Raw genomic sequence first — 6,646 nt, 5'->3', positions numbered from 1 at the left:
AGGAAGAGGTTTCCTTGCTTAATCAGCAAGGCTCTCAACAGGCAGAACTGTTGAGGTTACAACATGTACAGACCCCTGAACCTAGGATGACGCACACGCGTCGTCCGGAAACTTTAAAGATCGACATCTCTAAGTATAGGGGAGTCGAAAAAGACATCCTCTTAAGATGGTTTGTCGAGTTGGACGATACCATAAGAGCTGGTCATATCGTCGACGAGCAAATGCACGTCGATTTGCTCGATCAAATTTGGCAGGTCGTACCAAAACTTGGGTACTAGGCCTTAAGTTGCGCGACCCTTATGTCTTTGGGTCGCTAGAGGCTTTTAATGCCCGGCTCAAACAGACGTTTGAGCTGCCTAGGGCTGAATTCAAAGATCGATTAGAGCTTTTGAAAGTCAATCCAGGCAAGCGTGATGATCACGCTTATGCCCAGCTTATACAAAATCTAAGCGTGTTGTATCAAATACAACCCAGTTCATGAACACAAGTTGATTGAAGTTTTGATGCAAGGTCTTACGGATGGTCTCGTAAAGACCCACCTATTCCGCTTGGAACAGGATACTCTTGAAGAAGCAGTATCCGTTGCGGAACAGAAGGACTATAGCTTGAGACAGGCTCAAGCTAGTTCGTCATCGTATTGTCCTCCAAGACGACACGAGCTTGGAGGTTCAGAACCTATTGACCTCTCTTATGTCGAAAGCGAGGGACCTCACTTTTTGAGCAATAAGTGATTGCAGAATTGCAATTGCTGTCAAAATCTAGGTACTTCGCTGATGAGGGTAGTGCCCCACGTCCAAGACCAAGAGGCTGCAGAAGTTGCAAAGGTCTTACGCTGCTTCGCAAAGATATTTTTGCTGATATGCCACTTCTAGCCACGGCCGGCTTCTGTTGCATGGTTGTAGAACATGTGGAAGATTACCTTTGGGTGTTTCGCCAAATACAACAGGTGTTTTCTGCCTTTTGTTGGTACCAAATATATTTGCCACTGATCGTGATTTGGTCTTGATGAATGACCTGTCTACTATATTTCTTACGACGGCAACGTCAAATCCTTTTTCGTGTCTTGTTCGTAAAGTCGATCAACCAACCTTCTTGGCGCTAAATCGGCAGCAAATCTCTTCAGCGGAATGGGAAATTATAAGTAGATTCGTCAATTTTTGTTGAGCATAAAATTTAGCAAGATAAGGTGTATCAGGGCGATCATAAAGGCTATTAATTGAGCAACAAGCGGGGAACGACCAGCTAAGATACGTAGACGCTCTATTTGCTCGACATTTTACACATCTAAGGGGTTATTGTAACCCCACGACGGCGGATTGCGGTCACTATTCGAATAGTGACCGCAATCCGCCGTCGGATCACTTCTTTGCGTTGCTCTACTGTCAGCTCGCATTTGCTGATGAACGGCTGGGTCGGCAAAGGGTTCCTGATTGTGATCGTAGATGCCAACTTCACCTGCTCCGTGAGCTTCTTGTTCAACACGTCAAATCGCAAATTTAAACAGATAGCCTGTCCCACGTCGGGCCGAACACGCTTGCGTTAATAAAATGCTGAGCTTTCTGCTGCTTTTTAGTGCGCATAATCTTGCGAGGCAACAGCTTTGATGGCACCCTCTTTCTTGTTCTAACTCGCCTAGGTTGCAGAACAGTCACATCAGCAAAAAGTAAATCTTACAGCTGCGGGCGCAATGTTAGACTAGCATAGGTGGTGTTAGTAAGTTCTTGGTAACGATCCATGCTGCTCTAAGTTGTGTGCTAAATGTTGTAAGTATGTGTATTAATAAAGAGCATTCATTGGAACGCGAGCAAAAGTATATAGCGGAGCTTCCTCGCTCTTTAAAGTCAGAGGAAGACTTTCAGACTCAGAGAGTCACTTAGCTCTATTGAACTAATGGGTTTAACAACTCAGGGAGTCGTACAAGCTATTAAAGCTTAATAAATCCTAGTTCAAGGGATTCAGGGTTCGTAGAACCTAGTGGCAACTAGTGCCCAAGAGGATATACCTTAGAAAGCTTCTGTCTCTTACAGATCAATGCGCAAGCCTTAGAAAGGCACTTTACGCTTTAAGATGAAAAGGGGTACTGCACTTTATTTATTTATTTAAATCTTAAAACCTTACCCTAGCTAATTTAAAATAGATTTTGGCCGCGAGATTTATATCTGGCGGCGACCATTTTTGTTACCCACAATAAATGGGATTTAAGTAACTATCTATTTTAAAATTAGATAAAAGAGTATTTTACCCATAAAGCAAATGTACCACAACAGCGGTTCTCCAACCGATGTGTGCTCCATTACACCCCTCTCAATAAGACTGTTGACACCGGTGACAACATTCGCTTCATTTCTTCTTTGAGGTTGGAACCCAAACAGCTATCCGTTCGGTTGTGTTTTTCTGTCATTTGTCTGATGACAAAGAAGCGTGAGTCACAGACTCTTAGCACCTCCCTCGACGATGAGGGAATGGTGTACTTTGAAAGTCACTCTCCATCAGAGGAGGAGGAGAAAGAGCGTCGTTCTGTCACGCCTTCTCGTCCGGATGAACGTCGGCGGGCCCTGAATCCGCTCCCAGAACATGGCATCGTTCACTACGGTCGAACTCATTCGTTCGACCGAACTCCTTTCTATATCACTTAGAAAGGAGTATCTATCACGCGAAACGTGATGCGTGTTTTCATTATCATCTAATATGTCCATGTTAGATGATGGAACTGTGGTCCTTAGACGGACTACAAAGTGCTATTAGGTGTAACGGGGCAAAGGTAGAGAATATTACTTTACATGGAAATATTCTAAAAGCATATCCATTGGTAGATATAGACCATTATATCGACTTTCTACGCGGTCCAGGCAGTCCTGGACGCGCGCAAAGAGAAAGGCAGATAAGACATTTACTACATCTCTTGTTTTTTTGTATTTATTTATAATTAAGTTAGTTTTAGGTAGATAGACAAGAATAACTTAATTATTTTAATACAGTTTTTAATTAATCCTCCTTAAAGCAAGTGTTTTAAAGAGAGTGTTCCTCTGCACGTACTAGTGTACGTGAAGTGACGTGAGGCACCACTCGCACTGAGGCAGTGCGAAGTGGACTTGAACTGAAGCAGTACAAGTCGGCAGTGCCCCATAACTATACCAATCTTGTTAATGCTTAATTAAGAAGGCTCGGAAGCCATCAAGTTTGTTAAAAAGTCAACCTTTGGTAACATCCTCTTGTTGGCGGCGAATCTACACGCTATAAAGTCGTTAAAAAGCTTAAAATGAAAAATGTGTTGGGTTGCTTGTTTTGTGACGAATTCCATATTTCTTGCATGTAGTAATCTTGTGATGACCCTAATGGAGGTGGTGGCTTTAAGCCACAGGATCATTCTTTATTTATAAGCTATAAATGCGGGTGCGTTCCGGGAATTTCAATATATCTCGGCTACGCTTCCATCTAATAACATATAGTAATTTTATGTGAATATTCAAAACACGTAATATCCTTTCCATACATTTAAACAAATTATTAAGTGTCATATTTTTGTGCAATTAGAATAAATTTTGGGTTTATGCTATCCCTTCAATTAAATTGATATCCTCACAACTATATTTTACTTTTATTCTAAAGTTAGATAAACCACTTGTATCAAACTATTACTCCCACAACTTTTTCTTAAAATTAATAAATAAATTTAAATTCGCAAACTGTTGTTATTCTCACAGCTTCAGTAAAGATATTAATTTGAGGATTCAATCCAAAATCCGATTGGCCGATAAACATTGTGTTTCACCTGTGATTGGCTAATGCATATTAGAGTTCAAATAGCATTGGCTAACACATTTTACGTGGTTTCGACTTTGAATGACTAATACATACTATCTTTCAGCTGTAGAATTATGCCACAATGTCCACGATGTAAAGGATGTTGTTCAGCTTCTTTAAGAATCAATCACTCATTCAACGTTTACATCATAATTGAGAAATACTTTTGCTACCTACAACATTTTAATATGCTTCCCACCAGAACACTAGATTTATAACACATTGAAAGAGCTATTCAAAGCTGCACAAGAGTTTACATTCAATGAAGGCTATGTATTGGCTATCAAAAGCTCTAATAATCTGCGATACTACATAAAGTGCGACTTCGGAGGGACATACGATACAAGGTATAATTATATTACAGAGGATAATTATATTACAGAGGATACTTATCCACAAATTTAAACGTTACGAATATAAAACTAAGTGCAAGTCAAGCCTTAATCAGGAGAATCGACAGCGCAAACTGCCAATAATTTAATAGACTACCCATTTTTGCTCTACGCTACAATCAATATATAAACATGATCAAAAATGGAGATTGCGTGTGAAGAATGGTCAACGTTACCATGTACAATTAAAAAACACATTGCTGGACATTCAATCGCACAAAGATTTACTATTGAAATTCAATAGACTTTCCAATCTGGAGCTAGATCTAGCGGGCAAAAGTCTCTTGAACGGCAAGAATCATCAAATAGAGCTAGCATGACGGACATGGAGAAAAAGTGAATTAATAAAAGCTCTCTAACTTATCAAGTTGTGTGAAGCACTCTTAAAGGTATCGCCTATCTCTACTTCAGTATTTCTAATTATCATCTCTCCTACTTGGCGCAAACGTAAAAATGTGAATTAAAATAAATATATGGTTTAAAGCATTAACCAAATATGTGATAATAAAGCTTTAAGCAAAGATGATCGGTCAAGCCTCGCCTAAGTGACTGGTCGAGACATCCTCTCCGATTTGATTTCTTGTCGACGCTGATTGAAGTCGGCTACGAGGACCTTCCAGTGGGAGACATGGCGAATGTTTTTGTTTCTTTCACCCAAGATGCTTCTTTTAGTTTCCCAATGCTATTGTACGAGCCAGTGTGGTTGGCGATCAAATTGGCTTTTCTTTAAAAGACGTTCTATAATTCAAAGATAGTCCGACGGCGGGTCATTCATTATCCACGTATTTGGATGACTTTGATATCGGACGACTAATGAGCTTGTCGTGAGTCGGGACGACGGCGTTAACACATCGACGTTGAATGTAGGGTTCATTCGGTTCTTTGACCATGGCAGCTCCAACTTGGCCACGTTTTCATTGATCATCGAAATAATCTTGAAAGGCCCAATTTTGCGTGCGGTAAACTTTGCTCGTTTAGTGTCTGAATCCTTTGCGGCACGAGCCAGTGGAATGCGACCATGACGAGATATTCCTGCTTTGATACAATTTCGTGAACGCGACGTTTAATATCGTGATACTTCTTATGCGTTACTTGAGCTATTAGCAGATTCTTATAGCTATCACTTCTTTTTTCTGCAAGCACTTAGGCCTGTTCAAAATATTTCTTTTTTGTGTGGCTGTAGATTTATCGTTTGTTCCCACAAGCTCGCTTTGTGAGGCCTGTGTCGATTCTGAAACAGCGAGAACCCAGTAGATACACTGACAAGCGTGACATGGGCATTCTCGATTGTGCACAGGTGATGAACTCAGTCGGTTATTTGGTTATCAATCATGCATCAAAGAGCGTCTTCAACGACTAAGTTCTACCTTTCCGTTTGGCCGTCTGCTTGGGATCGATGAGCTCCGGTCATGCTAAGTTTGATTTATATTACTTCATAAGAGGTTTCCAAAGTTCGAAGTAAACTTGCTGTCTTGTGCTGACCCATTTATAAAGTTTGGGCCACCAATAACTATGACTTACAGAGCCGTAGGAGTTTTCTCTCCCGATATGACCACCAAGGACAGTATCGTGTGTCTCATAGAGGATTCGGTACTTCAAATCCTCATCAATTGGAACAATGACACGCGGAGGGTCCGCGGTGTCTGTGCAATAAAGCAACAGGTCGTTACCGATAGAAATCGATGTAGCCATGCACGCAAACGTGCTGGCAATTTATACCTGAACTAGAGTTCTTTAAAGTTCGTAGCAGAGCTACACACTGTTCATCTTTGGCGAAAGCCAAACGGATTTATTCAGGAATAAGCGACATGATAGTCGTTAAAAGAGAGAGCTCATAATCCGGCCTACGTGATAACATCGAAATTGTATTCCGCGAAAAGGGATAGCCATCGGATCATTCTCTGTGAGAGATGGGGCGACTTAGTCGCCGTGCGTAACGACGCGTGATCTGTTTATATCGCAAACGGCTTAGAGCCGAGCAGATGAACTCTGAATTTGACGAGAGCATACCTCATAGCAAGTGACTCTTTGTCATGAACTGGGTAATTCTTTTCCGCAGCTTTAAGCTGTCTAGAATCAAGCAAGGCAAGCGTGATGTTCACGCTTATGTTCAGCACATACGACTCTTAGCGAGTTGTATCACGAACAACCCAGTTCATGAACACACGTTGATTACGGTGTTCATGCAAGGTCTTTCGGATGGTCCCGTAAAGACCCACCTGTTCCGCTTGCGGAACAGGAGGACTTTGGCTTGAGACAGGCTCAAGCTAGTACGTCATCGTATCGTCCTCCAAGACGACACGAGCTGGGAGGTCCAGAACCTATGGCCTCTCTTATATCGAAAGCGAGAAACCTCAAAAGTTAGGACACTACGCTCATGAGTGTAGTGCCCCACGCCCAGTACCGAGAGGTACTGAACGTTATTTTGGACCCAATATCAAAAAGGGCAA

Source organism: Bremia lactucae, linkage group LG7 (assembly GCF_004359215.1).
Source record: "Bremia lactucae strain SF5 linkage group LG7, whole genome shotgun sequence".
NCBI lineage: Eukaryota > Oomycota > Peronosporomycetes > Peronosporales > Peronosporaceae > Bremia > Bremia lactucae.
This window is presented reverse-complemented; position numbering follows the sequence as displayed.